The sequence below is a fragment of the Serinus canaria genome, chromosome 2, assembly GCF_022539315.1.
Source record: "Serinus canaria isolate serCan28SL12 chromosome 2, serCan2020, whole genome shotgun sequence".
NCBI classification, from domain to species: Eukaryota; Metazoa; Chordata; class Aves; order Passeriformes; family Fringillidae; genus Serinus; species Serinus canaria.
The window spans coordinates 147,286,346-147,301,347 of record NC_066315.1 but is presented as its reverse complement, the minus strand read 5'-3'; the positions used below and the strand labels follow the sequence as shown (position 1 = coordinate 147,301,347).

At 37.3% G+C, this 15,002-nt stretch overlaps 1 protein-coding gene across 5 annotated transcripts in view; it reads left to right on the top strand.

The window, feature by feature from the left end:
* The window catches only part of TRAPPC9 (trafficking protein particle complex subunit 9), a 450,102-nt gene that overhangs the window by 79,613 nt on the left and 355,487 nt on the right, over nt 1–15,002 (top strand). The gene's annotated exons all lie outside the window — the stretch shown is intronic.

Genomic DNA, 15,002 nt, shown 5'->3' with positions numbered 1-15,002 from the left:
TATTAGAGCCAACAAACAAAAAAGGTGAAGAAAGATCAGGCTAAGAGTGGAAATTGCAGAGCTGGCTGTCCCTGTGGTGTTCTGGGGGAGCTGTCAGCTCACCTCATGGTGCTTTCTCAAGCTATTTGCTCTGTAGGAAGGTGCTTCTCTGTGAATTCTTGGCTTTCTTGCAGTGAGTTTTTTTCAGTGATGTTCGTACAAGTAATAAAACAGAATAGTTGAGAGAGTAAAAGGAAAAGTAAATAAAAGTAGCAGGGTAGAAGAAGAGTTGTGTAGGTGGAAGAAGAGTTGAGTAGGTGGAAGCTGCACTGTGCCTACCAAGAGTCTGCCCTGGCCTAAACTGCTCTTTGCTTTTCTGTGGCAGATCCTACCTGTTGAAGGTGTAAAGTTGTTGTTTAGAGCATGAAATAAATTTGGCTTCATATTGGCCGGATTTGAAGGAGATATAATTTGAGATGAAAGTAAGAAAGATTGTAAATAATGGACTGCAGCACTTCCTTGGTCTCTTCCCAGCTTTGGTGAATGTTGTGTTGTGTTCAGTATTTGAAGCATTCCCTGCACAGATCCATGTTCTGCATCAGCTCATCCTGTCAGGAATTAGAGTGAGTGTTGTACGTGGCAAAATTTGGCTTCACGTGTGTTTGGCTGAGAAGCAAACTCAGGCTCTGCTTTTCTCAGTGACTTGCTTTGCCTGTGAATTTGCTTCCTTCACAGTGAGAATATTTACAGTTCTATCTGAGCAATAAACAGGTGAAGCTGTTAATTTGTGTTTCTTTTGGATCATTAGCACTGCTAATTCATCATCAATTGATTCTGCAGCATAGGAAAGGTCTTAGCAAAATTACTGAAGCCTTTGTTTTTTATGACATAGTAAGGTGTTTCCAAATTGTTTGTAAATATAAATGAGCATGATTGAGGAAATAATTTGCTATTTAAGTGAACAAAATGTCCAGCATTAATTTTTTTGTTCAGAGCTTTGTGTAGAATGTCTGACCTATAGACACTTCTCAGTCACAGTGGCAATGGGAGTGTTACTTCGAGATAGGACTAAAAAAATCTAGAAATGCAGAACTTTGCACCAAGTACACAAAGAAAAAAGCATTTTGGTGCACTTTGTGCTTGTCAGTCAGTTGTCCTGGCAACCAAGAAGTTGCGGGTTCCCAATGATCTGTGTGATAGTGTTAGAAGGGTATTGAAGGGGTGTAAGCAGAAACTTGGTTTTTAGCATGTGCAGCAAAACTGTGGTGGGGAGGCACATGCTGGATCCTGTTGTCAGGTTTATGGAATGAATTTTGATTTAATTGGTATTTTGTGATGGAAGAACCATTCAGATGATCAGAAATATGTTGAGTAGAGAATACACATTCCAACAGCATTAGAAGTTCTTTGCTGAGTAAATGTCTCTGTCCTGAGCCTGATGAGCATCACTGCTGTACATCACCTGTAGCATGCCTGGAGTTTGTCCCAGTTAAACTACTATAAACCAATAATTGGATCTGCTTGGATTAAAAATGCCTATGGAGCTCAAAACTATTTAGATCTATGTTAGAAATGTTTTTTTGATTCATTGGGCTGTGCACATGATTAAGTCTCCATGTACATGGACAGACATAGTGCGTAGTGGGTAAATGATCAGAAAAAATGACCTGTTATAACTGAGGAGATGGATTTGCCTCTTTAGGCAGTCATTCTGTGATAATGTGGATTTCTGCTTGTGACTTCTGGTTTAACACTGCTCTTTAGTAGGAAGCAGCATAGGAACCACCAATAGCTTAAAATGAAAGCCAGATCAATTCCACACCATAGATACAGGGGGTTACTGTAAACAATCCAGTCAATTAAGAATTTCTAGATACCATAAGAATGTGCTGTGGTCCAGTTTTCTTTGCTGAGTTTTGAGGAATTTGCTGCAGTTTTGCATTTGAGTCTCTCTGGTTTAGACTGGGTGTCTTTGAGTACATGAATTATGTTCATTGTCAAATGCTTTTGCTCAGACATTGCTGTCTGAAATGAAACAAGCTGGGATCTGCACATGAGAGAGGATCCAAGGTTCCCTTTGATGCTGAGTCTCAAAATGTTTGATATTTATGAACCTTTTTGAGTTCCCTAGAACCTCTTTAAAAGATCCTTGAGTTTCTCCCTGTGGCAGCAGAACAGATCTGGGTTTGTGGGCTGTTTGTCCCTCACAGTGCAGTTTGGGATGAGCTCTGGGTTCCATTTGGTTTATTGTTGTGCCAATTAGAGTGGCTTGACAAGGACTAATGTAAGAAGCAAGTGGGAGTTTTTAAGTTCAGAAGCAAGATGGATCTTAAACAATTTGTATGCGTGGTGAAAACACTCTGCTGTCACTTATTCATGATTTAACAATAGGTGTCTGGTGTGAATATTCAGGGGTAGTGGTTATTTTTCAATCCTGCATGCTGTGCATAAGCTCCTCTTCAAATAAAAGTGAATTTCTGCAAATGAAAGTGAGTGTAAATCAATGCTTCTCGTGTTGCTGATTCTGAAATATCCTTGTTCAGATATTTATAAGCCTCATGCTTAAACCTTCCCTCCCTACTTGTTTGCCTTGCAGATTTTGTGCTTCAGTTTTGGATATTGTAGTCGAGCTTCTCTGCAATCTCTGTTTCCAATTTTGCTGTAGGCTGTCTCCTAATAAACCAATCACTGGCTTCTGGAAATGACTGTTACAATGAGCTCATAAATTCAGTGTAAAAATTGCTTTATGACCTCATCATAAAGCTTGCCTATACCCTCAAGCTGAATAGAATCTCAGGGTGTAATGTTATGTTCAGATACAGTTTTCTGCTGTTCAGTGCTGGGTTATTGTGCTGAGCCTTGTCTGAACTCCTTGGTTGTTCCAGGGTGCATCTGCATGAAAGGATGAATTACTCTGCTTGGGGTAACTCAGCCTTTCACCATTGCTGTGGTGTGTGAATATCAGGTTAGAGGCTGAATCTGTTACTTTTTGAGTAACGCTGCAGTGTGTTCAGATATTCAACTATTCTATGTCTTCATGCAAAAGCTGCAGTGAGAAATGTAAGCAGATGCCATAATCTCTCAGCAAACACAGTGTCAGTTTGAACCTGGGGAATTCTGCACTGCTTTTCATGCTTGGAAGCTGAGATTATGTGGTGTAGTCTAGTTCTTGTCAGATGGAAGAAACAAACTGGCACTTCAGTCCTCATTCCATATGGGCTGGAGCTTTAGAGATCAGTCCAACCCAAATGAAGAGTTGAAATGGAGAACTCTTTCAGCTGAGTGATGAAAACTTTGAAAGCATATTGGGAGTTTTTTAAAATCTTGGTTTAAGCTGTTAAACATTCCCAGTGCTTACTGGGCAGTTGTTTGGCAGACAGGGCTGGTTTATAATTTATAAGGGATTTGGCTGACTTCTTTATTTGTTTTGAGACTTGTTTGTTCAGGAGAATTTCCCTCTGCATCCTGAATGTGAGCTGTAATTCTGGAGATTCAGCTGCAGAAGCTGGAGGGGTTTAAGTACTCCCATAAAAGTGCTCTGTTCCTGCACTCTCAGTAAATGGTAGGAAGTGCTAAAATACAGTATGTAGAGCTAATTTAATTTAACACACTGTCTTTAATGTATCTTTTCTGATTTACTCAGCAGTGTATTAAGATGAGATGCAGGCCTTAATTGGATTTTTTTCTATTCAATTCTCAGGCTTTACTCTTCTATTTGAAAGTGTGCTGCTAATAGGGATAAACTTTATACTGTTGATACTTTAAGTTCTAACTCCTTTTATTCATAAACCTAATATCTATTCTAAGTTTAAGCCCTTAAACAGAACAAGTGGTATTTTTTTTAATTTTTAAATAATTTGGGTGCTGCTGAATTTAGAGTAGATGTTGAGTCTATAGAACACAACTGAAATTAAGATTCCTTTTCATTGAAGAAATGTGAATAAAGGAATGAAATCTTAGGCACGAATATATAGTCCAGTTTAGATGCTGTACTTCCACACTGTCCTGTTTTGGAATTCATTACTATGCTTATAAATTGTGTGGCCTTGAGTTCCCCCTCAGTATTAAACATTAAACATGTCAGGTTTTATGTTTTTATCTCTTTTTTCCTTAATAACTTTCAGGATTGTAGAAGATATTAAAAAAAAAAAAAAAAGAAAAAAGCAAAGCTCTTTCTCTTCCAAATCTGATTTCTATCAAAATAATAACATATCTTATTTTTATAATTGAGAATTTGTGATGTGAGTGCCAGAAGGCCACTCACATCTCCTGAAGCCTGCTCAGATTGGAGCTGTGAGCCACATCAACCTTTGCCAGGTCAGCAAGGTGTTTTTTATTGCCTTCCTGGCCAAGATTTGCAGTTTTCTTTGAGCTAAAGTGGATCATAAAAATAGAGTCGTTCTGCAAAAACAAGGGAGAAATGGGTTTTTGGCAGTTGGTACCTGTCTGGCAAAATTTGATTATGATCTGGATCTGGATGAAAGCTGGCAATTTTTGAGCAGTCTGGGTCTAAATGCTTTTAGCTTCCTTCCCTGCCCAGTTCAGCATTGCTTATCTTGCCTGGAGTTCTATAAATAGTTGAGTATTCCACACAATTTCTGCTCTCCACTCCTCTTCCTCTATTCTTCTGTGAATTGGTCTCTCAAGAAAGGAACAGTCTGCTGTGCCCTAGAGAGGACTGTAATTCAGAACACTTAGAAAATACTTGACTTAATCTATTCCCTAGAGCCAGGAGTGGAAAAAACTCTACTGCCCCTTGGATTTGGATAAATTCAATTTATTCAGCTTGTCTTGTATTGTACATTCAATATTAGCACAGTAGCATCTACAATTTCAATGCAAAATGGTTTAGAACTTTCTATTTTGCCCATTTTATTTGACATTAAAGGAGGATTAAAACATTTATAAAGTATTAGTAGGAAAAAAATTGTATGGATTCACTGTCTGCCTGTCAAAATCACTTTTTTTTGGACTTTCTTCATTGTCACTCAGAAAACAAGTGATGATACCCTGCTTATAGCCAAACAAATCTCTCCTCAGGAGTAGCTGCAGGTGCAATCTCCTGTGTAAACCACACTTCATCCCTTCCTTGTCTAAAGATGGACAAAGAGAAATGAAAGTTGACACCAACACAATAAACAGAGCTTATGGGACCAGCTGGAGGTGGTCACATCCATAATGACATTGTGATAAGTCAGGAAAAAAATCTCAATACTGAGGTTGGCTTTTGTAAGAGGGTGTTGGCTGAATAGAAAGTGAGGGGAGAAAAGGAGGGGAAGTTGGCAGGGTTAGAATAATGGAGAAATAATAAAGATGGGCTCATGTGAAGACCTGCTGAGCTGGAAACTTGAAGTGGAGGGAGGGAGGCTTGGAATAAACATATGGAACAGGGTGGTGAAAGTCCAGTCAGCTCTGTAAGAAATTTTAAGAATAATGAGAAACTGAGATGTTTGTGTGAATGCTCTTGCATTAGATAATAAATTTCTTCAAGATGTTCTTCCAGAGGTCAGAGGGCCCCTGCAGCCTGGAGCTCTCAGAATGTGACCTGCTGTGTGCTCCACGGTCAGGTGACACAAATCCAGAATCCCTTGGGGGCTTTACACATTAATTTTGCACTTGCAAGTTCTTGCATGTTCAGTTTTCCTCCTCTAATGAGAGCAGATGAGGGAGGTCAGGCAGGGTTTGGATCAAAGACCACTCTTTATTTCAGGTGCCTTATTTACTTTTCTCTTACCTGTGTACATTTACAGTACTTGTGTTGTAGATCCAGACATTTGCTGCTGAAGTTGGTTTCAGCCTGGTGCTGCATTTTTACTTAAATACTGCTCATCCTGCATATGATAATGTTTTCTTTCCAAATGTTTGATGGAACATTTTTGAAATTCCATAAATGTTATTGATTTAATAATTTTCTGTGGTCTTTTACCCACAAAACTCAGTGCATTGACAAGTAATGAAGAATAGCTGTACTGCAGGCTGTGATAAACACTGTGCCAGAGTTTTTTCTCTCCATTTGAGAATAAATAAATAAATCTGCAGACAAGTTCAGTTTATTAATATTTCAAATAACTTTTTAAAAAATATTATTAGATCCTCAATCATAGAGGCAGATCATAGTAAGGCTTGGAGTTTTGTTCTGATTTTTGGGCAGCTGACCAAGGAGATAAAGAGCATCTTGATAAAAGAAAGTAGAATCTTTGGACTGTGAATGTTCTGTTTAGCTAGAAGTGGCATTTTTAATAGCTGCCTTCCCCAGGAATATGAGAAAGAGAATGAAGTTTAGTAATTTATCACTGTGGGGACTCCAGAAGGGTAGGTCAGGTGTGGCAGTTTTGCTCAGAAGAAATGGGAAGTGCAGACTGTGATGGCTGTAGTTGATGCCAAAGCATTTTTGAAAGGGCTCCTCAGAATCTGCTTTACCAACTTGGTTTCACTGAGGGAGGTGACAGGAGAATCATCCCAGCAAGCTCCACATTTGCTGTTTATGGGTAAACCAAGTTTTAAATGTGATAGATTGTAAGTTTTTTGTAAGATGGTCTGCAAGAGGGATTGCTAACAGAATTTCAATTTATTTACAAGTGTGTTTCAAGCTTTTTAATTTAGTACTAATGATGATGATGTGCTAAATTTATCATTGATCAGTCAGAGGCTGACTCTTTGTTAGGGGGAGTAGGACAAGATTGACTTCAAAGTGCTGAAATTTTCAAGCAATGAAAATTATCTAAAACTATCAAAAGTAGAGGAGAGGAAATTCTTTGTAAGACAAAGAGGAAAACGCCCTGAGACTGAAATAAGTGCAGCTTTTAATATTGTGTTAGATAAAACAGATCCAGCTCATATTTTGTTGGTCATTTTATGAAATTGGTTTCTCTGTGTTGTCATTAAATTGCTGATCTTCCTGTGAAATTGCAGTGACTGATGATGTGAGAGAGGGAAAAGCAGGTGATGAAAAAAATGTTATGTGAAGAGGGAAAAGTGTAGGAATTTGAGGGTGTTGATCAAATAGAGTGACATTTCTTAGATGTTTCTCTATGATTCATTAGACCTGATTTTCTGTAGGTCTAATCTTAGAGTAAATTAAATTCCTAATGTTCTTGTGTTTAAATGGAATAAAAAGCATGTTCTCTGGTAGCAGAAGATCAAAAGTACTATGAATATTACATTGGGAAATTTATCCTCTAAACTGGTGCATGCTGTTTTTGTGTGGAGTATTTGCTGCACCACTTAGAGGTAGTTTGATGATAAATTAGTATAAATATTACTGTTAAGTGACTTGGATGTGCTTCAGCTGTCTGTAGTTATTAAATACAGTGAGCATCATACATCAGACTTTGCAGATTGGTAAGAGTGGAGAACTCAGAATGACTTGCTAATTTTAAACCTGGGGCTCTTAAAACATTATTGGTTTAGCTGAAGTAGGTCTGAGAAGAGAAGAAGACAAATGACAAGAAGCAATTAAAATACATATTTTGTAATAAAGTAAATCTCTGGAGCAAGGAGGCTTCTAGATTGCTTCATGGCAGTAACTAATGTGTCTAATATTTTATCAAGTTTACTTTCAGCTAGGTTATATCTTTGTATCAAATGCCCAGCAAGGTGAGCAGTCCATTTCAGTGACTTTATTGAGTAATTATGTGAAATTATACTCATTTTTGGTTAGACACTGTGCAAATGCAAGTAATATATTTATTACTATTAAATGCAAGTCATAAACAAATATTCCTGTTGCTGCCATTTGATGCAGCAGCTGAGAGTCCAGAACAAGGAATAAGTGACTTGCCCAAGATCACACAAGATGTAGAGATGGGAATATTGTCAAAATAAGCACCAAATGCTCCATCCCATGAAGAGGGTGAGAAACAGGTGATGTAATCTTATTTCTTAAGAATATGAAAAAATTATCTTTAATCCTGCTTTCTTCACTGCTGGAGAAATTCAACATTAGGATTTCTTTGCCTAGAACCTTGATCCTTTACCAAAAGCCATTTCTGGATTTTGCCCCTTGCACAGTGCTTGTTCCCTGTGGGCAGCAGCTGTCTGTGTCTTTTTGTTTGAATTCTTCCATGTTATTGTTTGTTTTTCTACCTCTTGTTGGTCAGTGCAGTGCTGTTGGCAGTCCACATCCTCTCCCTGAGTTTATCTGCTTGCTTGGTAATCCCCTGTAGACTATAGGTACTCCAAGCTAGAATAATGAGGGGAATAGCTAAAAATGGAGAGCAAATGATCTGAGTTATAAAAAAATTGGAATGTTATCCAGATGCTGGGAATCCATTCTTGTAGCCTTGGTGAAAAACTTTCTACTGATCACCCATCTAATCTGATCCTGATAAATTTACCTCTGAGGTTTCAGCATCAAGCCAAGAACTCTGAGCTGAAGCAGGCATTTTTGGAAGTTAGCCAATTTTATGGAAATATTTCAGTGGCAGAAAACTTTCTCCATCCTTACAGGAGCTCCTGTAATGGTGAAATAGCCTTTTAAAAGTGCATTTTACCATTAGCTCTAATTTGTCTTACCTTCAATTTTCACCACTGGATTTTAAAGCAAATAAAAGGCCTTCTGCCCTAGGTATCTTTTTTCTCTACTTGTTGTAAATGAGATAATGTGGGACCAATTATTTTTAGAATTTTATTCAGCACTTTTGTGCATGACAGAAATGTCAAATTCCGAAGGAAGGCGGACACTGCTTTTCCTTCACTATTATACAGCTCAGTGATGACTGCCCCCAAAGTGCTGGTTTTGCTCTTGAAGCTGTGTTTCTGTAAAGTTTGAAAGTTTTATTAATAATACTGAACAGTTTTTTTGAATGTATCAGTTTTGAAACTGACCTTTAAGGTTTCCTTTGTGGGGGTACTGTCGTGCAACTATAATGCATAACTTCACCATGGCAAATGTTCTACCACAAAAGAAGTAAAATAGTTTGAATTGTAACTGTTCTTTGTACTTGGTATCCAAGTGTGGGTTATGATCTCCAAGTCTGGATGGAATAGAGTTGAAATTGTGGGTGATCATTAGATTTTTAAATGAAAAATTAATAAAAGTAAAAATAATTTTATTATCCTGTTCTATACTACTTCAGTGAATATTCCTGGGAGTGATGTTCAAATTAAAGGAGGTGAGTTGAGGAAAAGTAAAAGCTGTCCCCAGATCTGAGCAGTTATAACCCTGTATTTTACTAATAACTTTGAATAGTAACTTTGATTTCTGTAGAGTAAAAATACTCCCACAAAACCCAAAGACTCCAATCCTCAGATGTTTGTGTAGTTGCAGCTCTGCTCACTTCACCTCCTTTGTGGAAGCCACTTGCTTTGAGAAGTCCCTGATGGAAAAGGCAACACAATGAGCCTATGGACATTCTCTCTTTATTTACTCTATACAGGGGATCTTGTTTCCCCCTGAAAATCAGAATTTGTGACATAACTGTGTGCAAAACAAGATGCTTTCTGCACTCTGCAGTGCCAGGCTAAGTGTTCCTGAGCTGTGTGATCATCACACCAGGCTCTCCTGGATCTTTGTGTTGAATCTCTCAAAAACAGGAAGGCATAAATAGGGGTCTGTATATTCCAGGAACAAATATTTAGGGAATACTGGCTGGAAGAGAAGGGCAGGAGGAATTCAGGTTAACTTAATCAACTTAATAATTTTGCTTTGAGAAAAAAACACATTCTGCATTTTGGACAAAATTGATTGATGTTTCTCTAATGTCCATTCTCATAATATCCAGCTTGCTCCAGTGAGGAATGCATGGAAAATAAAACCAGAAGGACAACCTGAGAGCAGGATTCTCAAACAGCTCTGCTTGCCCCTAACTCCTATTGGTGCTGTCCAGGGACAGGAGATCAGTTCTGACACCTGCAGAGCGTCTCCCATGCACAAAGAACATCAGAACAGCAAAGTCTGTGTCATTGATTTTCCTCCTCTGGAACACTGACATGTTTCTACCTTTGTCTAGAAATGCCTTTTGTTAATATGATTTAATATTAACTCTTTTAATAGAGCTCTTTGAAGCTTTTTTGCCTTTTTTATTTTGGTTTTTGTTTTTTTGTCTCTTCTCATCTCTCATAGTATTTTCTACTCAGTGTTGTTTTGCCATGTACAAAATCCTGGCTGTGTTTTTCAGGAATCTTGCCATCTGTTGAGTACCTTGTACCATCCTAATGTGTGAAAGTCTGTAAGGCTCAGCTCATGCTCTCTTTGCCTCATTTGTTCAGCTCACAGGCTTGCATCTTACTCAGGAAAAAAAAAAAAAATCAAACTATGACCATCAGACTTTTTGAGGATTTGTAGAACACCAAATGGGGATAGAAGTCTGTGATTCTGACTCTAGTACATTTTCATTTGCATCTAATTTTTACCTTCCTTCCTCAGACCAACAAAATCTCCTTATTTCAAAACAGTTACATTGTGTATTAGGAAAAAATTATTCACTGAAAGAGTTGTTAAATACTGGAAGGGGCTGCCCAGGGAGTTGGGGAAGTCACCATCCCTGGAAGTGTTCAAAAAGCAATTGGATGTGGCATTTTGTGGTGCTGTTTAGTGGACATGGTGATATTTGTTGAAAGGTTGGACTTCATGATCTTGGATTGATGGTTTTCTGATTCTTATCTGGTTCATGTCCTTGCTAAAAAGAACTAAAAAGTAAAAACTTTGTGCAGTTGTCTCAGTGACTGAAGGTTTAATTACCTTCAGAAGGGTTAGAAAGTCTTTCTGTGTATCTCAGGAAAGAGAGGAAACTGCTTGGCCACTGCTCCCTGTGCTCTCCCAGCAGAGTCTGAATTTTCTAGAAGTGGAACTTGCTTTTGGACACCAAAACCTGCAGGTTCCAGGATTAGGAAAACAATGAAAAATGTCCTTTGTAAACTTGGTCTCTAAAACAAGAAAACTTTTTTTTTTTTGGAAGGAGTTTAAAAATTCAGAATGCAGCAAACAAAGTGAGGAGCTGTTCATACTTTGTGCTCAAATGGTTAAAATCTGCAGAACAGTGAAACTCTTCATTAAAATTGTGTCAGCCAGGCAAAGGAGTTGGCCTTGGACTAACCTAAAAAACAGGCAGGACTGGCTCTGGAGCAGCCTGGAGTTCTGCATCACAGCACAGTTTCTCAGCTTCACTGACCCCTTTTATTTTCCCCTCTTCCCCCCCCCCACCACTTGCTGCATTCCTTTGAAGGAAGGTACAAATTATTTTAATCTTTTATTCCTGTATTTTAAAAATGTATTCTTTAAATTTGCCTGGTTACCGTTTGGAGTTGTGGTGGGCATTTTATTTTTCCAACCCTTAAAAATAAGCCTTGAATTTTAGCTCTTCACCCAGGATAAACTGAAATTTTCCATAATTCTCTCTCTGCATCACCAGCTCTCTGGTTTACATTTTCCTGCTGTTTTATGAATTGGGAAAAATCTTAAAGAATAGCAGGTTTGAAACAGTGTTTTCTATGTCATGCTCTGTGTAGTGCAGTGCATTTCCTTGCAGGTTTGTCTTTGGGTTTTGTTCAGGCTCTGTTTGATTTGAAAACAATTAAAGAAAAACAGACACTACAGGTTTAGAGTTTCTCTGCAGCATTTAGTACTTGGGGAGGAGGTTCAGATCTGGAGTGGCTGCTCTGAAATGATGGAGAAGATCAAATGTGGAGTTTCAATATTTCAATTTTTAACCTAACCACCAGGTTCTGAGCTTTTTCTAGGGTATTCTAAATTAAAAGAGAGATTGATTGAGTCAAGCCTACTGTTAAATTAATTTTAAGGTGAAATGATGATGAATGTCTGTATGTCACTTTTTCTGTAATACATTTGTTTATATCTAAATACTTTTTATTAAGAGACATAGTGACCAAAATTGCTGAGACAGGAAGAATAAGAAAGGTTTTTTTGGTTATTGTCACACAAATTTAGCAATAGCTGAGGTTTTTCTCCATATTTGACTCCAGGGCAAATACAGCTCCCAATCTGAGTAATGCTTTATCTGTGATGAGGCAAAGATACACCTTTTTTGTGAACTAACAGTATCAGGATGATGCTTTTCATCTCCTCTCTGTATTCAGTCCAGGTCCTGTTTTCCTGTGTGCCTATCCTTGCTTTAGCTCAGTAGCAATCAGTGGGAATAAATTAGACTGCAAGGAAAATAACCAGAAAAATCTGAAATCTGAGTATTCCTTGCCTTTTCCTTTACATTGTATGATAATGTCCAAGTTCTTTAAAGTATTTGTGATTGCTGCTGCTGGTGGTTTTATCCCTGTCTCAGGAGTTTCCCTAAGTGCCTGCCAGTGCCACTTCTCCAGGTCTATCAGTTTATGATCATATAATTTATTAGAAATTGCTACCCTGCATATTTAATAAATATTCAGGGCACAGAGTGAAAACAAATTTATGACCTCCTAGAAGGAATTAAGATTTTTTTTTTTCCTGCAGCTAGAGGTTTTAAGCAGTGATATAAACAAAATAATTTAGCTGCAGATAAACAGAAGGGAATTGTCAACGTTTCCCCTTTTGATTGCATCGCTTCCCTTGCTTCCTCCTGAGAAGGTTTTCACTTTTCCTTTCCTTTTTCACGTGGGGAGTTAGAGGAAGGAGTTAAGGCTCTGAAACTTCTGTAGTTCTGCATGACTGCTGTGGCTGCAGTGTGAAAATGTCAGCAGTGTCCCCATCCCCATCCCTGTCATGGGACCTCTCCAAGCTGGGTCTTGCTGGAATCCTTCTTGGAAATGTAGGGATGCACCTGTTCTGAAATGAATTCAAAAGGACATTGCAGTGTTGTGGCAGTCTTGGCAAGTGTTGAACGTGTTAATCCTTATGTCCTACCCAAACTTGTGTGATATTTGGATAAAATTCAGCTTAAATTATCACAGCATCCCAGCAACTTCTGGTGGTTTATTTTTTTCCTATTCCTTCTTCTTTTTTTTTTTTTTTTACTAAAATCTGAACCTTTTTTAAAGAAATCTGATTGAATGTTAAGTCTTTTATTTATTATGCCACCCAAATGAAATTTCCCCACATTTCCTCACAGAGTTTAATTTTAAATAGATTTTCATTTTCCATTAATATATGGTTTAAGATAAAGCTGTGTTAAGTAATTAGTGACTGCTAGAAAATGCATGTCTAAATTAACTTATCTTTTTGCTTGTAGGCTATGCATGACTGAGAGTTCATTATATTTGCAAAAATAAAATCTTACAGGATACTTAAATTCCCTGTGCTGTATAACCTGGAGTTTGCCTGTCCTACCACCAACTTGTGACTGATTTTGAAGAGAGACTAGAAAAATGACTGTTGGAAATTGAGAAGTATTGTTGCCTACATAGAACTGGACATTATTTAAGTTAGGAAATTGAAGTGTAATCTAAGCAGGAATTCCTGATCAGAATTTATTATTTCAAGAATGAAATTTAGGCATGGTGCAAATATGATTCCCTCCTATTATTTAAATATCCACAAGGTGGATTGTACTGTGAATGGCAAACCTGTTTTATAAATGCATGCAAATGTTTCATTTGTGGATTCATATTCTGTGGAATGTAATTTATTTTCATATCCACATACTGGAGTGTGTATTTTAAATACATCCTTTGTGTGTATGTGCTGGGGGTTTGTACCATGAAATGGTGGGGAAAACTCCAGAAATAACAGTGAAGAGAGATCTTCTTCAGCAGACACATTAAATTTCTATTGAAAGTATTTGATCTGTTGGGTCTTGAATACAATTAATGCAAAAGACTGAAATTACCAGTTTTAAGGCTTTTATGAGTTTTTACATTTCTAAGATTTAAAAAAACCCTGAAGACTATAATGCACTAAACCAATTTGGGAATATTCAGATTGCATAATATGGAAAAGTGTTCAGAAAGATCATTTTTCTTAGATTCCATTACATAAAAGAATTGAAATATCCCTGTTTATTTAGTACCCAGGCTAAGCCTGTAAGCCCAAGTAGTCTACATGTAGCGATACCCCTCAGTTACTGAAATGTTTGAAGATCTGTGGTATAAACACTCAATAGCAGAGTTTGCAGAAAGAAAACCCCAAAGCAAGCAAGGCTTTGTGAGCACACAGGAAAGAGATTTGAGTGAGTACAATGTTTAGGTTTGGAGCAGAGGGATATGGAGCTGCTCATTTTTGAGGAATGTTACTGAAGACTGCCTGGTTACTAAGCTGAGATGGGTGCTTGATGTAGCTTTCACATTCCCTTGTTGTGGCCCTTCTTTTTTTTTTATATATAATTCCATCATGTATTCCCTGGAAAATTATATACTTTCGTTAAATATATTTATCAGTGCTTTTAGTTTTCTAATCTATGGTTCAGGTTTTGAGCTGCATAAGCTACAAGTAACTTGGAAACTGCAAGATAAAATTAATTCATTCAGCATTATAAAACAAAATTAAAACTGATTAATGCTGTTAAGATAGTATATAAACATGGAGATTTAAAAAAGAGAACTATAACTTCAGCAGTATGAAAAACAATTTTAAACTGAATAATGCCAGTTAAAATTGTACACACGTAGGTAGATTTAAAAAAAGAAAAATAGAACATGTTTTTATAAATGAAACTGAAGATATTTCAGTCTTACTTGATTTATATTTAGAAAAAAAATACCATGACTGTTCTACTGCTTTCAGCTGTCATTTTTGTCAGTTCTTAATTTACTTCTTTCCAAACAAGTTTACAAATTTTTTCATTTAAAATGGAAAGTTGACTGCTATTGTTTCTGTTTAACACATGCTTGAAAATGTGCTACTTTTGAAGATGCTACTTTAGGTGAAAGCTGAAGTCAAGCACTTGAGCCTGTTTATTTTCAGAAATCTGTTTCAATTGCAACCTGACTGCATCTTCCAGTGTTCCTGTTTGATTTTAACTTAATAATGGAATAAAACCCAGCCACCATTATTTGTTTAATCTGAATGTGGGGCTGTTTTATTTCCACTGAGTAAGAGATTGCATGGATGTCTGTAAATGTAGAAAGATTCTTCTCACTTTCTCCTGTGAAGTTCTGAAAACCTCAATGAAACCTCACCCTGTTGGAGTTCTGTGAAC